Here is a 21,179-nt window from a genome sequence, read left to right on the forward strand (position 1 = left end):
CTCTCTGATTTATCTGACAATAAAATGCAGATGCAATATAAATTGATTGATAAGTGAAATTTCAATTTTTTACAAAAGAGTCAGGATTTCATGAAGCCAGTGGAAGTGATATTGCAGAACGGCTTGAATCACATTCAAAACCAGTGACAAGTGAGGTTTTGGTAGTAACAACCAAAGAATAAAAAATTGACAAGGATGCTGACATGCCAATTCCAAATGGAATTAGTCAACTATCAAAGGATTAGGAGTGGTCCTTGGAAAAATTTATGGAGCCCTTAATTAATTTTGTAATTTCCCTTTTTTATAATAATGTCATGAGTATCATATGTGATGTGAAGATTATCACTTTGAGCTATTTTTTTTTTTTAGAAAAATATGTATAACCTCTCCAATGGGTAAAATTTAGTCTCTTAATTTCTAAGAATTGGTTCACTGTTTGAATTATACCCAGAATATAAAATAGTAATATTTTTGTAAATTCCTTACCATTTACCATGGCCTCTCAGGCCCTATGTGCTCAGGCCCTGGAGACAACTGAACTTATGTCCAAAACACTGGCCTCTCCCCTGTTATTATAACAGGTGCACCTGATCCTGCCTTAGGACCTTTGCACCTGCTGTTCCCTTTTCTGGGAACACCACCAGTAATACGCACAAATGTCCTCCCCTGGGGAAAACTTCCCTGACTACCCTCCCTAAATTAGTTTCTCCTATCACTCTATTCTGCTTTATTTTCTTCATAGGATCTGTCCCTACCATATATTTAATAGCCATTTCTCTATTTGTTGTATACTTTCCCCCTCCACTACAATGTAAGCCAAGCTTGTGCAACCTGGGGTCCAGGACTGCTCTGAATGCAGTCCAACACAAATTGGTAGACTTTCTTAAAACATTGAGGTTTTTTGGTCATTTTTTAGCTCATTAGCTATCATTAGTGTTAGTGTATTTTATTTGTGGCCCAACACAATTCTTCTTCCAATGTGACCTAGGGAAGCCAAAAGATTGGACAGCCCTGATTAAGCTCTTTGAGTAAAAAGACTTTTGGGTCTCATTCACTACTATAACCCCATGGTCAACAATAATGTCTACCAAGGTAGCTATGCAATAAATATTTGAGGAATAAAATTAATGAGTGAATATTTAGTTTCATTTTCAAGATATTCCATTCACCCCCTTTTTCTGTTTCTATTAACTAGGAAATGTTAGCTCCTGATTAAGGGACTCATTTTAAGTGAGGTTTTTCCAAGACAAGTTACCTTTAGGTAATGCACTCCTGTATCAGACATTCCTTCCTTTTCTTTGCAGGGATAACAAATAGATCTCCTGCTGTTGTGCCAACCTGATTGATGATACTGGCTGCACAGAATGTTGTTTGTTTCTGAGGTGTGGTCCCAGTCCAGCCAGAAAGAGCACTGGGATTGACTGTTCGGCAGTGTTTGCAGTGGAAGCAGAATGTGGGCATGTTGATGGAATTGTCAACCTAGAACACCCTATTAAAAGAAAAAATTTTCTTGGGAAAAGCACAATTGGTTGTCAACACCTTAGTTTGAATTAATTTTCAGATAATCAAATACATCCTCGCTACTGATGTGATTCTTTAGAACCTTGGGAGTTATCTAGTTTAATTACTATTTTTTATTTTTATTTTTGAGACAGAGTCTCACTCTGTCGCCAGGCTGGAGTCCAGTGGCAAGATCTCTGCTCACTGCAACCTCCGACTCCCTGGTTCAAGCGATCCTCCTGCCTCAGCCTCCCGAGTAGCTGGGATTACAGGCACATGCCACCATGCCCAGCTAATTTTTGTGTTTTTGGTAGAGATGGGGTTTCACCAAGTTGGCCAGGATGGTCTCAATCTCCTGACCTCATGATCCTCCCACCTTAGCCTCCCAAAGTCCTAGGATTACAGGTGTGAGCCACCGCGCCCGGCCTACTTATTTTTTTAATACCTAAACTTCCAGAACAATCTCCAACTGCTGCTTGAGACCTTCAGAGGCCAAAAATTCACACTTTGGAAGCTCTTTTATTGGATCCTTCAAATCTTGAAAAAAAAAAATCCACATGAACCTTCCCCTGTCTCTTGTTACTTTCGCCTGTGGCTTGAATGCCCCTCAGAATTAATCTACCCCATCTTCTCATATTCCAGCCAAAGAGATTCAATTTCTTCAATAGAATCTCATATGATATTATTTAGAAGCCCTTCAGCATCTTGTGTAGCACTGGATAAAGTGTGATACTGTCCTCTTAAAGGGCAGCCCTACACTGGACAATATTACTCCAGATTGTGGTCTGTTCAGTGAAGAGTAAAACAGAATTTATGCCTCCCTCTTCTTAACATTATACTTTTGCATGTGGCCCAAGATCATTGTGAGTGGTTTGGGCAATTACATCATAAGGCAGACCCAGATTATCAGACTCCACCGACACTCCAGAGCCATACCTGTGGCTTCCAGAAGGCAAGCAATTGGTTTGTTGAGCCTAAGTGTCAGCTTTGCATATATTCCTTTGAAATTCTATATTGTTTGATCTGACATTTTATGCTATTAAATACAACTTTCCAGATCTTTTATAATATATATTTTAGCCAAAATTATGTCAGCTAGCCTTTACAGTTTTATAGAATCAGTGTTATATGGAATATAGTCCTTCAAAAAGTTCAGGCAAATAATAAACACACTTTTATTCAATTCATAATGTTTTCTTGCTTATATCAATCAGAAAATTTTACATAATTATTCACTATATTAAAATTTAGAAAGTTTAAAATTATTTTACTTTAGGGGTGGTAGGTGGGAAAAGAAGCAATGAAAAAAGGGCTTAAACCCAATATCTGAGGTGCTGCTAGGGTGGGAGATAGTAAAATTGGCCCTGCAGGGTTACATGTGACATCATGAAGGCACAAAATGGCTCAAGATGGGAGTGGCATGTCCATCCTCTTTATCATACTCTTTCTCCCAGCAAAGTGGTAAGAGCTGAAGCTCTAGTCTAACACATATAGCAACTTAACAAGTCATGCAGTTGAAAGACAGTCTCACACCTGCTTGGGTGTAAGTCAGGACACATCCTAGATGTCTGGGCCCCATTCAGCAAAACATTCCCTAATCTAAGAAGGAGAAAGGTTAATTTATCCCCCAAATTCCTCCTGTACCTTCAAAGAGAAGTTTCTAAATTTTTCTTTCTCATTCCACAATTGCATTTAATTGCTCTGTTTTTAAATCTTGATAGCATCCTCTTTCTTTACACATGCTATCTGAGCATTGGCCTAAGTAAATGTGCCTAGGTTTTCACTGGTAATCTCCTTACATACATGCCTTTGTCTGCTTACAATATGATAATCTACATCTCTTTAAAATGCTCAACCTCTGAACATTATTCCAGTTTATACTGTATTAGTGACCTTAAGTCATTAATTACCATTTTATTACCATTAACAACCATTTTGTTTTGTTCATGATTATAGGAGTCAGGAATTCCGAGAGAGTTTGGCTGGACACCTCATCTCTGATCCATGTGGTGACATCTGGGACAGGTGGAACCAGAGGACCACCTTCCAAATGGGTTTCTTCACTCACAGAGCTAATCACTCAATGCTCCCTGGCCTCTCTCTCCACATGGAATCTCATCCTTCAGGGCCTCTCCATGTGCCTTGAACTTCTCACAGCATAGTGGTTCTAAGGCAATCTAACTTTTTAAATAGCAGCTGATGCACAAGAGACCAAGGCAGAAGCTGCCATTCTACTTATAGGCTTGACATAGAACTGGTGTAACATTACTTCTGCCATACTCCACTGGCCAAAGCAGATAAAAGTCAGCTCATATTCAATAGCAAGATAATAGATCCAACTTCTTGATGAGAAGAATGTCAAAGAATTTGTGACTATTTTTAATCTGCTACAGATGTCTACAATGATGCATGTAGGAATTGTCATTGTTGGTTTTCTTATCCTTAGGTTCATGACAGCAAAGTCATAGTTACACTTGTCATTTCAGTGGGCAATTAATCTATACTTTGTGGTCACCTATATATATACCGACATGCCTGGCTTAACAATGGGGATATAGTCTGAGAAATACATTGTTAGGCAATTTTGTCATTGTGTGAATTAACATCATAGAGGGTTTTCATACAAACCTAGATGATGTAGTCTGCTACACACCTAGGCTATGTGATGTAACCTGTTTCTCCTAGGCTACAAACCTGTACTGCATGAAACTGTTCCAAACACTGTAAGCAACTGGGACACAGTGAGGAGTGTGTATTTAAACACAGAAAAAATACAGTCAGAATACAGTACAAAAGACTTTTAAAAACGTTATACCTGTATAGGGCACTTACCATGAATGGAGCTTGCAGAGGTAGAAGCTTCTGAGTTAGCCATGAGTGAACGGTGAGTAAATGTGAAGGCCTAGGACATTCCTGTACACTACTGTAGACTTTCTAAACACCGTACACTTAGGCTACACTAAGTTTATTAAAAATAGTTTTCTTTCTTTCATAAAAAACTAACCTTAGCATACTGTAACTTTTAGCTTTAAATTTTTTAACCTTTTGACTCTATCATAATAAACTTAACTTAAAACACAGATATACAACTGTACACATTTTCCTTTTTATATAGTTATTCCATAAGCTTTTTCTATTTAAAATTTTAGTGTTTTTTGTTTTAAACAGTTTTGTTAAAAGCTAAGGCACAAACACAAGCAGTAGCCTAGGCCTCTGCTGTGTCTGGATCATGAATACACTGTCTTCCACCTCCACATCTTGTCCTACTGGAAAATTTTCAGGTGCAAGAACATGCATGGAGCTGTCATCTCTTATAATAATTCCTTCATCTGGAATGCCTCCTGAAGGACCTGCCTGAAGCTTTTTTGCAGTTACCTTTTTTTTAATAAGTAGAAGGAGTACACTCTAAAACAACGATTGAAAGTATAGTAAATACATAAACCAGTAACAGTTATTTACTGTACATAAGCATATGTACTATACTTTTATATGACTAGCAACGCAGTAGACTTGTTTACACCAACATCACCAAAAACATACAAGCAATGTGTTGCAATATGATGTCACTAGGCAATAGGAATTTTTCAGCTCCATTATAATCTTATGGAACCACCATTATTTACATGGTCTGACATTGACCAAAATATCGTTATGTGACCCATGACTGTACATGTATGGAAGTATGTACAGACAGATGAGTGGATGGAAGAAATAGTTATTAAGACAAGAGGCAAATTTCTGGTATCCCCAAGAATTTAAAAGTCTGACTACTTAATTTGACTAATTCAAGCAACAGTATCCAATGGTGTTATTTCAGTACCCTGGCATGCCATGATTAGCTCAAAGGTGTATTATAACTTACAAGTCATTTGTCAAATATTAGCATTTGTGAATAATTCTATATCTAAATAATAAATTAGAGCAGATCTATGTTTTTTCTCTACAAGAGCATGACTCTCCCTCACATGCATATCCACCGCGTTCCTCAGTGGATATTAAGGGGTGGAGTTGTTGCAACTCTTCCACTGGGAACTGCTCATAACTCTGGCATAGTGATGGAAAAGTTTCACACCCAGCCATCATCCATCTTGTATGACTTGGAGAAGAAAAAAAGAAAAGATTAAAAACTCATAGCTTAGAGAATATCACCAAAGAAGCCAGTATTAGCTACATAAAAGCTGGATAAAATCTAAATATGAAGTGATTTTGAAGTTTGTTTTGCTCAGTAGCAATAGAAAAAAAAACAAAAACTTATAGACTTGTCCTCCCTTCTGCCTTCTGCCTTTCTCACTTTGCCCCAGCTCTTTCCTTAATGGGTTCACAAATTTGAGTTAAAAAAACTTAGTGAAATACACCAGCTACCAATCATACTGGAAAAATAATTCAAAGTCATACTTTGCTAAGGTTGGGTCAAGAATACTATTTCCTAATACTGAAAACAGCGGATGTATTTATATTTCCAAAAACATAATGTCTCACTCCACAACTATTTCTAATTACTAAGCACATATTACTGTAAAATAAAATTCGCCCTTATCGCCTTCTTGATACAATGAGTTGCTTCTGTCTCTCATGGACCTTGAGAGCTGCTTTTCACCTGTAGGTGGTTTACATACATCTAGAGAAAGCATCATTCCCTTGGGCCCCGGAGCAGTTGGAGCTGCTGCATTTCTATATTTGGCATCAATCCCTCAGTGCAGGATTCAACTCAGATCACTGCTGGGCCTGTCGTCACTGGGCTTGACCTTGTGTAGAAACCAACTAATGTCTTAATAATCCTCAAGAAATCATTAAACATCCATGTGTGATGTTGTGACTTTCAATCAAATGTTAAATATCAGGTTCTAGAAGCAGTAGGACATAAATGATTGCAACAAAATCGGTCAGAAATGGTCAGTCTCCTAGGCAAAAATAGAATATTCAGAATCAACCTATTAAGAAATATAAATTATTTTAATATGTGCAAAACCTGTTAGAGATAGTTTTCATCTAATAAATAAAGTGCTGAAATCATAAAAGCCTAGAAAGAAGCATAAAATAAGGAGAAATACACAAGACCGAGCGTTCTGGGCCTAGAAGCCACCTCAGCTGTACCATGAGCACACTTGACCTTACATGGTGAGAGGCTAAACTTTTCTGCACCTCAGTGTCCTAAAATATGAGACAGCTAAACTAGATCATCTTTAATGACTTGGCCAGCTTCAAAATTCTATAATCGGTGTCAGAGGTGAGGGGAAGTAAAAATAAAATCACATGGCCCATGATGAAAAGGAAAAAAAGGAAGGGAGGGAGAGAGAAAAAGGGAAGGGAAGGGAAGAGAAGGGAAAGGAATAGGAAAAACTGCTTATGTGTATGGGGAAAAACCTTTGAAGTTAAAACTCTATCTAGACAACATCAGCATAATAAATGACTCAGTGAAAACGGTAAAGAACTGGCCATTCCATTGATGGCCTTACAATACTACTAAACATTCCTTGGCTCATTATACAGAATATTGGCTTGTGAGTTCTACTTATGAACTTCCAGGAAGCATCAATAATTCAATCAAAAATTGTATTCTATTTTTGCAAATAACATGGGACTATTTCAGTACTGTTTGCTTCAGTTTTCCACTGAGGGACTTGAATTTCTGCAACATTATGGATAAATTGGCTTCTGGGGGCACCTGACTACGTGTGACTCCACATCCACAAGTTATTTTTATGGGAAGGAGCTGAAGGGACCAACATGGCATCTCCCTTCCATTATAATCACTGAAGGTTTATAAGTAGAAGTGGAGGGGCAGAAGAGTTTGGAGCCTACTGAGATTAGGGAGAAGGCTCAGAAGAAGAAAACTAAACTGAGAGGTATCAAAGACTATGAGGAAAGAAGTGATAGGCAAATTATGTGTGGAGGTTAAAAAGCAATGGGGGTTCAATGGAATCACTGTATAAAAAGTAACAAATAATAAAATAAAATAAAGAGGCAGTGGAGGTATCTGGATATCTGGATTTCCAATCAGGCCCTGGGATTCTCCAAACTGCCTGGCTCCTACGCTGTTTCATACAGTAAGGATCCCTTGGTCTTACCTATCTGTTATCTACCTTCTTCCTACCATCATGAGAAATAACACAGTGCAAAAGAATTCACTTCACATGGTCCAGGCTTTGGAATGAACACTGCCCACTGACTGATCGCATGTGCTCCTAAGAATGGTGTTGTAGACTGGGGTCTGCCTTACACTATTCATGAGCGGCCAGAGAGATTTTGTTGTGCTGTATTTTGTCAAAAATTGGGTGGAGAGTTTCATGTTCATACTCCTTAAATTGAAGGAGACCATGCCATGGGCCTTAGGAAGCTGATGCCAGGGCTACATTTTCCAGTCCACTTATCACATTGTCTGAGCTCTCATCACTCACTCAGCAGCTCCTTTCCTTGGCCTCAAGCCCAGCTAAGTTTTAAATCAAAGTTTTTAGCTTTTTTAAAAAAAACTTTTCCAACATACACAAATCTAGAGACTAATATGATAAACCCCCATATGCCTAACACCTAGCTTCAACAATTATCAGCATTTAGCCATTCTTTTGCCAACTGCGGGCTGCCCTAAAATATCATCAAAGCCAACTGATAAGACAAAGTTGGGTTTATTCCTATCTGATAAAGGATGAAACTGTCTTGCCAGAGTTTTAATACCCTCCTGAAGTGAGGATGGCAAGCTTGGCATATATATAAGGTTTTGGAGTCTGATTTAAGGTGGATCTTTCAATGAAAGGGGAGCATGATTAGGATTAAGTAAGGATCAAGATAAAATAATTTATGACCGGTGAACACAAGATGAGGATTTTCAAGGTGAGGATTTTGAGGTCAGTGATTCAAAACGTCTTGAGGCATAAACGCTGGCTTGGTGCTATTTGTTGGAGAGTTTAATGTTCAGTTAAGAGGGTTTTATGGGAAATTCCTGAAACAAACAAGTTGTTTATTTACACATATCTTCCTGGGAAAGAGTACTCTGGAATAGTAAAATCAGATTGATGAAGGCAGTGGAAGGGTAAAGTCATATTAGTGTAGCAGCTAAATAGTAAAGTTATATTAATGTATACATTAAGTTTTTTGGGTGTATGTGGTTTGGGTTCTCAGTGTCATCTAGCCCCCTACTCATATTCATTGTTCTTGTTATTCCCTAAAATAGTTTAATTTATTGTTTATTTTTAAAAGTTGCCAATGGTATCCAGGTTATAAACACACTCCATAACCAGGTAAAATCTCTAATAACCAGAAATCTCACATACATTCTATTTTGTCTTATATTTTCAGTTGTTCTGTTCTTCGCTTTATCAGGAAGCCAAGGAAATAACTCTCATGCTAAAAATTCACTGTCGGACGCTCTGGAATAAAAAAAAAAAATGCTGAGGACTATTCAGAATCTCAAAGAGCTCTAAACAGAAATCATTGCCTTATTAGGCAAACAGCCAGTCTAAGCCATGATAACAGGAGCAGAGAGAATTAGCAAGTTCAAGTTCAATGTGGGCTTTGTGGGGAGCGTGCTGGGTAAAGTCAGTTTCTCTTTAGTAAATTAAGCCACTCTTCTGAAGGAAGAAAAAAATGCCTTAAAGAAAATATATCGTGGCTTTTGACATTCACTCCTTTGGGGTTGGTAAAAATATAAATGTATTCAGACCACAAACATTAATTGAGCATGCTCTAAATGCAGGGCAAAGAGGGTCTGTGCAGAGGGCAAAGAGGGACTGTGCAGAGGGAAAAGTCAATGTTTCTGAGAAAAGCCTGTCTTGGTGGAAACATCACCACTTTTGAAATGATACCTGCATGAGAATCTTGAAGAAATTTCTTAACATCTAATTTCTTAATGTCTTTAAATTTCAAAATTTACTATACACAAACTTGCAGGCCTTTAAAGACAGGAAGAAGAAATGCACATATGGAGCCTGGCATCTAGAATGCATTATTATTTCAGTTGCAATCTCTGCCCTTGAGGAGACTTTGCAAAATGTCAAAAATAGAAGGGCAGAACAGCAGGTTGTATTGGAGTCCAATCATCTAGGGTCCACAATGCTGTTTGATGTATTTTGTGCATTAGTGAATATTTCTGAGTGGGATTCTACAATGATAAGAACCACGTTCCAAGAGTATGACTTTGACAGCCAGTGTCACTTATGGGCTCCCAAAAGGGGTTCTGTGCTGGGCCCCAGGCTTTAAAGGACCATTAGCAAACACATCGTGGGGCTGTCTTTCAGGACCTGGTCTCAGCACTGGTTGAGTGTGACTCATAACTCTTGTGTCTAACACCACCTCTGTCTCAGAGAGACATTTATCCTTATCGTTGCCTTATATATTTGAAAAGAAAGGTGACTGTGTCCAAATGCCCTGGTGGTTTGTGTGACATTGCTCCAGAGAGCTGAGAGAATTTGAATGACAGAACAGCTTGGGTAAGAGAAAAGATAAATTAGTTAACTTGTCAATCCTTCCTCTCAGAAAGCATGAACGCACTAAACTCTTGCATAACGAACTGTTTCCCAGGAGGGCTGAATATCCATTTTGCCTCTCTTCTTTCCTATTCATAGTTCAGAAGTACTCAAAAATTAGTAAGGTATTTACAGCTGAGGAGTATTTTACAATATGAAATAATTCATACAACTCTAAAATGTGTATTAGATTGAACCATTTAAAACTATCCCATTTTTTGTAGGTCAACCTGTGTAGTTCAAACACACACACACATACACACACAATCTTTTATCAAAAGACATAACATGCATGAATCCTGATAACAATTCTTTATATTCCTGTATAGGTCCAAAATTGCTTTAAGAGATAGTAAAATTGACAATTGTGTGTTATGGATATATATAATTAAGTTAAAGTATTTTGTAATTTTTTCTGCAATCATGTTTTACCGTATACAATCCTATTACAATATTTGAACATGATATGTAAATTCATGACTTTGATATGATACATAAAATTCATTATTACTTCCAAATCAAAATATTGCTTCAAGAATTTTTTTGACAATCCCAGTTGCTATTGTTTTAGGAGAATGAGGTTTCTCTAAAATGAAATTAATAAAAAACTATCTAAAAACTATAATGATTCAAAAAATTGGCATTGCTGAGATAGACTACAAATCATTTAAAAATCTTTATTGTAACAATACAATTATTTATTTGGTTAAAGTAAAAGCAAGAGATGAAAATCTTATGAGATAAATATAAAATAATTTATGTTTTGCTACTAGTACAAACACCACTAGCCCATTCAAAGAACAACCTTATAAATGCAAAAGTAAACTTAGTCATCTTTGCTATTTTGCCATATTTCATTCTATTAAAACTATAATTCAAAAGATATTCTAGATTTGTTATAATGAAGATATATTTGCCACAGTAGGAGGATAGAACAGATTTTTACTTAACAGTTTGTTAACTTGCTTTGTAACATTTAAATATCTATACTTTCACTCCAGGATTCTCATATGCTAGGTGCAGGCCTGTTTCTAGCAATATCTTCATTCATTAACTGCAATTACTCATTGGCACCCATGACATGACAAGTAAATTGGAACTAATAAATATTTAAAGGTGATAAGGCCATAGAAGAGGCTTCTGTAATAGTCTTTAACTCAAAAAGCCAAAGAGGCCAAGCAGGTGTCATGAACAAGTGAAGCCAGTGAGGAAGAAGAAATTAGGGAGTAGTGGTGACTATGATGAACAGGGCAGAGTTTGTGCTGCATCTAATAGGGACACCTATTGCTGAGGCTCAGCCCATTGTTGCCACATGGGAACATGGGCCAAGGCTTGCCAAAGTTTATGCTTTAAAAACAAAAATCTAGAAATATGGGTATTTTCATATAAAATTTCTCAGTTTGAAACAAAAAAAGGAAAACTATGTAGAATGAACTAAATGTGTCTGTAGGCTAGATTTAAGTAATAAACTACCACTTTGCAATCTCTACTATGGATTAAGGTAACAAGGATGTGAACTGACACTTGCCTTGTACTCTTTTTCCATTTCTCATTTGTTCTCACTGAGTATTTGTTATTGTGTTCTGCCCTTCCCTTCCTTCTTCCTCCTTCCCCTCATCCTCTGCCCTTTTCTAATTCTGTTTCTTCCTTTCTTCTCCTCTTCTCTCTCCCCCAGTCTGACTTTCTCCATTCATTGTGAAAGATGGCAGCCACATACATTGTCATTTCAGTCCCAAATAGAAAGTAACTAGCTAAGGAGAGAGAAGTCTCCATGCACCATGTGTATGAACAGGAAGAGGAATTCCTAGATAATGTGGTTTGGGTATCAAAGCTTTCCCCCACAGGATGGTGGCAAATTGACTGATCTAAGATTAAATTGCCTTAACGAGGCATATTTGGAAAAAAAAATCAAAGTAACTTTTTGTACCCAAATGATCAAATATATTCTATTTCTCAAGTTTACTATATTTTACACAAAGTTGTCAAACTTCTTAACCTCACACATGCTCATATTGGAATAACAAAAGCCAACCTGGGATATTAACAATTATTTTTATTCATATGTGTATATACTACAGAGTATAATATAATTGTTGCATACTCTCAGAGCTTATGATACCTATCTGAGAAGACTTGTTTTATTTTTATGTTTTGAGACAGGGTCTTGCTCTGTCACCCAGGCTGGAATGCAGTGGAGTGGCACCGTCATTGCTCACTGCAGCCTCCTAGGCTCAAGCCTGGGCAAGTGATCCCCTCATTTCAACCCCGTGTATAGCTAGCACTATAAGTATATGCCATCAGGTCCAGCTATTTTTAAAAAATTTTTTGTAGAGGTAGTCTCTTGCTGGTCTCAGTTTGGCCTCCATCCTCCCAGCTAGGCCTCCCAAAGTGTTGGGATTACATGTGTGAGCCACTGCCCCCAGACGGAGAAGATTTATTTTGTATGTGCCTAGAAGAGCTGAGTACTTTTAGAGCTAGATTCTGTGTATTAACGCATCTACTCCCACACAAAGGCAATGGAATAGAAGGCAACTGGCGCAAGAAGAAAAAGGTGCTAAGAAAATCATCACACAAAATCCAGCAAGAGAATTAGTAAACTAAATACCACTGGGCCTACAATATAGCCACAAAAAACTAAATAGGATGGGCAAATTGCATTTTGCTTGAAGTTCCAACAATTGACCTTTTCAAATCTATCTCCCCAATTCCTTCCCTGAAATCTTCATTTCCATTGTTTGTAGTAGCTTCATTTCTGAACCCTAAGCAGCTTTTCATAGATCAGGTATTTAAAATGTCAAACAATATTTAAAACAGCAAACATTTAAACATAAAATATATAATCTGTAGAATGACATCAGGAATTACAGTGTCTTGAATCACAATCCCAGAATGACTGGCCCTGCTTTAAGCAAAAAGTATATGGAATCAGAAAGCAGAGGCATCATTGTCTCCCTAATCTTATCCAGTTAATCATTTTACAGTCTCCCTCATCCCCTTCAGTAAATTAGGAGATTCTTCCACATGTCTGTCTGGCGTAAATCTATCTTGCTATAAATCTACATCAATTTCTTTTATTCAGCTTTAATTTTAGGTAGAGTATGGCTTCTCATCATTTTATAACACATTTTGGGTAGGTGAATGCTATGAATTAAATAGTCAGTGAATTTTAGAGCTGTAAAGTCCTTAGACAGCGAATCCTCCACATTTTATAGATGAGGAGCCTAAGGCCCAAACGTACCAATTGACTTATCTAGGATCAAAAAGTTAGTAACTGGTGGAGGTTGGGTTTAGATTCAGACCTCTTTAGCTTTAATACCTTCCTACTATTTCGCACTAATTTTTTTAGCAAGATGGATAAACCCTTGTGATGCTTAATTTTATGCATCAACTTAACTGGGTCACTGGATGCCCAGATATTTGGTCACAAATTGTTCTGGATGATTTTATGAAGATGTTTTTGGATGAGATTAACAATTATATTGGTAGATTTTAACATTAATTTAGATTAACATTTTAATCAGTAGAGTAAGCAGATTACGATCATATAACATGGTTGGCCTCATCTAGTTGAAGGCCTGAATACAACAAAAATTCAGATCCTCACCACCGTAAGAAATGTTTTCCCCACAGACTGCCCTCACACAACTGTAAACACCAGCTCTTTTTGCCTGATGGCCTTCAAACTGGAATATCAGTTCTGTGTGTGTCCCATACCAATGGCCCACTCTGCAGATGTTGAACTTAACAGCCTTCATAATTGTACCAATACCTTCATAAATACACCAATACCTTATCATTAATCTCATTATGTGTGTGTATGCGTGTGTGTTATTTTTCTGGAGAATCCTGACTAATCTAATCCTCTTCCCCTAAATGTTTCAGAATGGATATATTTCCCTACAAAATTCTCAACTTCATGCCTCTCTTATCTTTTTACATTTTTTAAATTTCTCATATTACAAAGTTTCAAATTAGGCAGAAGTATCTTGTGTCAGACTGAATCTTGTATGCTAACTTGGATTGGCTTGACTGCCCGTGCTTTTGGGGCAACATCTGCCTTCTGAACCACACCATCACTGCTGCTATCACTAAGGTCTTTGAGACAGAACGTGTGAGTTAAATTCTTGGGCCTCCATGGCCCTTATGTTCCTCATGCCAAATGACCCCTGTGCCTCAAGACTCAAATGCCAAAGTGGCTTCCTAAGCTGTCAGGGGGTCTGATGGCACAACGCAAAGTGTAGGGGAGTTCGATCCCTGCAGAGTGAAACTTGACCAGTGGAAAGTAGGTAACAGGAACAAGCCAGATGGACACCTCTGCCCTCCTTTCCCATTTCCATGGGCTACATTTAGGTGCACGTCTTCCAAGCCCTTCTGGAGAAATCCTTCATGCTAAGTGAGCATGCCTCCTGAATGACCAGCCATTTCTTTTCATGGCTCATTGGGATTCGGTAGCCAGCATGGAAACATCATATCACATAGCTTCGCATCTTTCTATGACTTACTTCCTTCTTCCTCACCGCAACATCCCCAGGCTTACACCTCCTAAAGTTTCAGCACTTTAATCCTTGCCTTAGTCTCTGCTTTCTAATGGATCAAGAAAAAGATACTTTTCCCAAGTTAGGATTGAGGATTGTTCATTAATAGATTGGTTTGGGAGGCAAAGAATGGCTAAATTTATCTAACAATTGGTGATTTTAAAACTCAAAATAGAAATTGTATATTTTATGAAGCCAGATGATGTATTGCTAAAATACTAAGGGAATAGAGCATACCAATTATATCAAATTCCTGACTTGCCTGTAATTGAAATTTTTTACTCCAAAACCAATTGAAAACCTTTTTAATTTATGAGTCCAGGTTTATGAATTTATACAGAGAACACACTGCATATTAACTATTTAGTATCGAAAAATTTTTCCATGTTTTGAGCAACATTTCCAACATTAATTATGATTGTGTAATACCAAACACAAAGATGTTAGGGGACACTGAGTGGTGACCATCGTGGGAGTGCTTGAGATTCCTTTAACCAAACAAATCTGTGCTATTTCCTCTCTTAAAGTGACAAGTTGAGGATTATAGTCTGATAAGCCCAATCTAACTAACGTTTTCCTGTTATGGACTGAATGAATGTTCATATCCCTCCAAAATGTATATGTTAAATCCTTAATCACCAAAGTGATGGCATTTGGAGGCAGAACCTTTGTAAGTAATTAGGTTTAGATGAAGTCTTGAGGGTGTGTCCTCATGATAAAAGTAGTGGTCCTATAAGAAGAGACCAGAATGCTAGCTCTCTTTTCCCATCATGTGAGGACACAGCAAGAAATAAGTCACTTGCAAGCTGGGAAAAGGGCCTTTACTAGAAACGAATCAACCACTATCTTCATCTTGGACTTCCCAGCCTCCAGAACTGTGAGAAATAAATGTCTGTGTTTAAGCCACACAGTGTATGATATTTTGTTATAGCAAACCTCACAGACTTGTATATTAATATTCATAACTTACCTAGTTTGAACCTTGATGCTTGTTTCTCATTAAACTAGTCTTTGCAAAACAATCATTTAGTGGACAGAGTGGGAATGAGAAAGGCAGATGATCGATGAAGAGTTAAGAGTAAAGTCAAAATGCAATAATTCTGTCTGAAATCTTCTCTAAATACAAACCACTAAAGAAATAAACTTTCTTTAAAACTCAAAATTGCTGATGTTGACCTTGGCCTCTCCAAATACCTTAGGACGTCAGAGCTGAATGCTCTGGACTGAATCCCATGGAAACAGCATTTAATAGCTTCATCCAAAGTCATAGTTAGGGCATACTCTGGTCAGCAAAAGGAACAAAAATATCATCTGCAGTTTCTTAATCATATTTGCCCAAGAGTTAATTTAAATTTGTTTAGTTTATTATGCAGAAGGAAAAAAACATTATCGAAAAATCCCAGTTTCTCATAAAGCCAGAGATCATAGAAGTCAAACCACAGATTCAGCCACTTACATCACCAGCAATAGAGATTCTATAATTAGAGATTAGCCAGCTGCAATCATTTCTGCTGCTTTAGACAGCTGGATCAAGCTGATTTCACTGAGTTGTGTCAAGCTAAAATGTCTCCTTTTTTTCCTGTTTAAAAGAAATCAGCAAAATAGTGTGACTCAGACACCCAGAGAACCTCTTTCTCCCACCCGAACCTCTAACAAAATATTTTTTGTACCTATACATTTATTTCTAGTCTCATACCTTTCTCGGATTAAAAAAAAAAAAAAAAGAACCACGCTTCCATTACCATGTCACTGCTGGTGAGATGCCTAGAAAAATCTTTTATCTTAACTTCAAATTGATGGCATTAGGAATGGTTTCTCTGAACTAAGTCCTATATTCAATCCTACCTAAAAAGAACCACTCCATTTATTTTCTCACTCCCAACAGATGGTTGAGAACCCTTAAAATTAATAACTATGGCAAGAGCAGTAACAATGATGACATAAATACTTTTATTACTAATGGAAAAGTAAGCATTCTGGGCCAGATTTTCTTTCCTCTTAATTGTAGCTCACTGGGGAATTCCCATGTAGCCTGAACTCTGTGCCTCAAAATCCTTTCTTCCATTAACAACTGGAGCTGTTGGTACTGTTTTGGCCATTGTTCTCACCATTGTTCTGTCCTTGTTGTGAGATGGGAAGCTGGCTTTACATTTTAAGTTGGATGACAAAGCTAAGGGAGTAGCAGTAAATTATTACTTGATATGTTTTTTTTTTTTCCTGAGATGGCATTAAGACACTAAAAAGCTGACACAATTTGACAGTTTCCCTATTTTGAAATTATTAGAACCAAGGTTTATAGGAAATCCCAACTCTGCTCTAAGGGAATTCAGGATATTTGCTAGAAATATATTCTTTCATTTCATGTTATACTGTTAACCAGCTCTACCAAATTATTGATAAAATTATTAGATAAAATTATATCTTTTATTAGATTATTAGATAAAATTATATCTAATTATTAACCAGTTCTACCAAAAATTGAGCAAAAGGTAGAGAAATATACTTTGACCCCAGAGAAATCATGGGAAAAATATTATTCTAACCTAATTTATTCAAATAATTAACACAAAAAACAAACATGTGACCTTTGAGGACGACACAGTTGACATGAGTTGGCCTATTTTTTTATGACTCCTTCATAGAAGAGCAAACGTTTTAATTTTCTAGTCAGCATGACTTTATTCTTCCTCTTCCACAAATTAAGTATCTCACTTTGGCTGCCAGGATTACATATATTTCCTAATTTATATGACGCTGAATTTAATATTAGAGTTGGAGGCATGTTCATCATCATATAGGTTAGTGCTTCTCAAACTTTGTCAAAGCCAGGAGTTCCTTTAATTAATTTTCTCCATGACCTTTTCATTTTGCAAGACTTTGTCAATCCAACAATATATCTTTATTAAATACTTTACTTTTTCAGTTTTTAATTAATGAAAGTCACATCTATTGGCACTCAAGGCAGGAGAAAAAGTCAGCTCTATTTAAATGATGTGAACTAAGAACGGGAGAAGGAGAATTTTCCAAGTTGCTGGACTGATATATACACATCCACGACAAATCCCAGACTAAATTTCCTCATTTCTTACAAAATCTTGTTTTATTTGCCCTAGCCTGGATTTACCCATTATTCCTTCTTTCTTCTCCAAGTATGCTTTCTCTGGCCTTTGCATATGTTTTCCCCCTAGTTGAGAAGAAACGCTCCTCATTCATTGCATGCACAAGTTATTCAAGTGCCACTGTGTGTGGGTGCATGTGTGTGTGTGTGATCTCCCATGACTCCCACATCCACCACGATCACCAGTCAGAATTAACTTCTTCCTTATTTTGCTCCCTCTGTAAGTTGTTTGTACTGTGGTCATGAGATTGTGCTCACACATCTGTTTCCCATACCAGACTGTGTGCTCCTTGAGATCAATTTCTATGTCTTACTTATATTTTATTCCTAGGGCTTTGCACAGTACCTAACACACAATAGGATACTCACTAATATTTTATTTAATGAGTAAATGAATGAATGAGTGAAAGTATAACTATGTCAATCTAGTGCTATTACTTACAAAGATAAATTTTTCACAAGATTCTAAGCCAGTATAGATTTGGCAAGGTGTAAAAGATGAGCAAAATGCTACAACATGTAAATATATTTCCTGAAATCAAACAGATATTGGATTTGATGCTTCTGTGGTTTAAGAGTGCACTGATATTTGTTTTCCATGCTCTACCCACCATTTTTTCCACTTAACAAAGTCTTTTGCTTCTTAGTCAACAAAGGTAATAGGTCACATTTTGCTTTTCATGTACATTATTCCATTTGATACTCACACCAACCTTGAAAAGTAGGTATTATTATCGACTTCGCTTTCTAGGTCTAGAAACTAAGGCTCACAGAGGTTAAACTTTGCACAAGGTCACAGAGTTAGTAGATGTAGTATGGAGTCTGACCTCACATCTGCTCTCTCCACAGACTGCAACACATACTCCATGCACCAGCTCCTTGATTATTATTGCCATAAGATCATAGGACTGGGTAAGGTGAGAGGACACAGTGTAAGAGCTGGACCATAGTAACTCATTTACTCAGATGTGAAATGCATATCACCAGGCTTGATTTTCATAGGATGACTTCCATAAACAAACAAAATGCATAAATAATCTAAATTTAACTACATGGGGGAAAATACAAATACACACTGCAATTAAAATATACCAGAAGATTAAATATAGTACAGCAATAGATAATGTTAGTTTTAACTTTCTTCTTACAATTTTATATATTTTCTACAGTTTTGCAACAAATATGTCTATATACTCAGTATAGTATCTTATTTGAATAAAAATAAGATATAAAATTAGATAAATGGTTAGCTCTATGGAATAGTTTAGAAGCACACTCAGTGTCTAAGAATTCAGCACAAAAGCTCACCTGCTTATGAACTTTCAATTTAAAAATCCAGATAAAGAAAAAGAACTCTTATCTTTGCCTGCCACAAACAGATGGTAATACCTTTGCTGGTCCCTTTGGACTTAAGAACAAATGGACTTACACACTATCTTCAGGACGAATCTATTTGTAAGTGGAGGAGTCCCCACACCTAGTAAAAGAAGTGCTACAAATAAATAGGAAGTTCTCTTTAAAAAGAACTCTTTAAACTCTTTAAAAAGTTCTCTTTAAAAAGATTTTTTATTAATCACACCATTAAGAGTAATGGCAAAAACCAAAATTACTGTTGCTACAAACTAATATAATAGCAAAAATTTGTAATTCACCTACAAATAAGGTAATAATGAAATAGAAATCGATATTATATATACTCCATCTATTATGAATTATTTTATAGCCATTAATTATATTTTCAATGAATTCTAATGACTTTGGGAAATTATCTAGCTCTCATGTTATTTTGAAAAGCTAGGATGCAGAATTGTATATATGCATAATCTCAACTACATAATTGTATATAGAAAAGAAACTCATAGCTAATAGGATTTATGTATAGGAGAGTTATGGAGTAAATTTTAATTTATATCACTATTTCCTTTATATTCCATAAGTTTTTCAATGAATATTTATTAAAAGGAAAAATAAAAATCTTTCTTTCTCCTTCTCTCTGTCACCCCTAACCCCACATACACACATACAGTCCTGAAGAGAGAAATCCAAGGTTTGAATCAAAACAGACTTAAAATAGGAATAAACAACATGCTGATAATCAATCAACCCTAGAGTGAGTCAAATTAAATTATTCTGCTATAATCATTCAAAACCCAACCTTGGTATTTACCTGCACAAAGGATTCAGAGCCCAGAGCTTAGAGCTAGATGGCAGATAAAGGACTGCCATCACCCCAGGCCAACAGAAATGCTTACCCATCTCACATATAGTCTTGTCTTTTTTTTTCTCACAAGCAACTGCTCTTATTAAGGTGCAGATTTCTCCAAACAGTAATATTTGGAGCTCTTGTGCAGCATGAAAAAAAAAAGACAGTGAAAAAGTTATCTTGAAATTCATGGTAAAAGCAGGATTGGAACTGATGAATCAAAATTATTTATGGTTCCTACTTTACCAAGCACTTTGTACATACATTGGCTGACAACAACAATGTGAGATATGTAGGACACACATTATTTACTTTTACTTCACAAATGCCCTTACTTTTGCAGAGCACTCACATTGCTTTTAAGTGGTAGGGCCTGACTTGAAATCTAGCGTCTAAATCCAATCCTATGCTCCTTTCACTGAAGTTATTCCTCATAAACAGTCTTACAGCCTCCAACTAGAAATATATTTATCTTATTCACCTTTAAAAAAAAGACACTGTATCATGTACAACATCTCCAGGAGTCTTAAAAAATTATAACAGTGTCATGGAGTTGCTGCTAATACTAAGCACCAATGTAGAACGTTGATACTATTCTGAAGCACAATTTTGAGAAAGCAGATATATAGGAGAGTGAATGGGCTGCATATCCTTTAGGCAATCTGCTTCTTACCAAATGTCTCTGAGGAATCTCTCCTTCTCTTTCCGTGTTATTTCTGCTTCTCTTGGAATTTTAGCTTCATTCTCTCAGACTGGCTTCTTGGACCCTGCTTGAGTCCTCACCACTGGCAACTCTTAAAATGACATCTTCAACTTCCCCTGTGCCCTCTTCCTTTTTGTCTCAATTTGAAAAATCTTCAAGAGGGACTCTGATTGGCTCAGTTTGAGTCAGGGCCACACTGTGGTCAGCGTAAGAGGGCATTATACAATGAAATGAACACAAGAAAACCTTGGCTGGAGGAAGGAATGTGTATTAGTCAGCTCAGGCTGACACAAAATACCACAGACTGGGTGGTTTGAACAGAAATTTCTCACATTTCGAAGGCTAGCAGTCCCCAGTTCAGTGTCTTGGGAGGGTTCTCCTCCTGGCCTGCAGATGGTCACTTCCTTGCTGTGTCCTCACACAGCCTTTCCTTGTTGCCTGTGTGGAGAGAGAGACAGAGAGAGTGAGCAAGCTCTCTTGTACCTCTTCTTAGAAGGACACTAATCCTATTAGATCAGGAGTGACCTTTATGACCTCATCTAACCTTAATTACTTCCTTAGAGCCCTCATCTCTGAATACAGCTACACTGGAGATTAAGGCTTCAACATACGAACTTGGTGGCTGGGGACACAAACATTCAGTCCATAACAGGGTGGGTCA

At 36.9% G+C, this 21,179-nt stretch overlaps 1 protein-coding gene across 1 annotated transcript in view; it reads right to left on the reverse strand.

Annotated features, from left to right (window-relative positions):
- Nucleotides 1-20,748, reverse strand: part of FAM13C (family with sequence similarity 13 member C) — a 140,755-nt gene extending 120,007 nt beyond the window's left edge. Inside the window, exon 1 of the mRNA XM_017963067.3 lies at nucleotides 20,489-20,748. The gene's annotated coding sequence lies outside the window, so the exon portion shown is untranslated. The remainder of the gene's footprint in view (nucleotides 1-20,488) is intronic.
- Nucleotides 20,749-21,179: the final 431 nt, after the last annotated feature.

The sequence above is a fragment of the Papio anubis genome, chromosome 11 (assembly GCF_008728515.1).
Source record: "Papio anubis isolate 15944 chromosome 11, Panubis1.0, whole genome shotgun sequence".
Classification (NCBI taxonomy): Eukaryota; Metazoa; Chordata; class Mammalia; order Primates; family Cercopithecidae; genus Papio; species Papio anubis.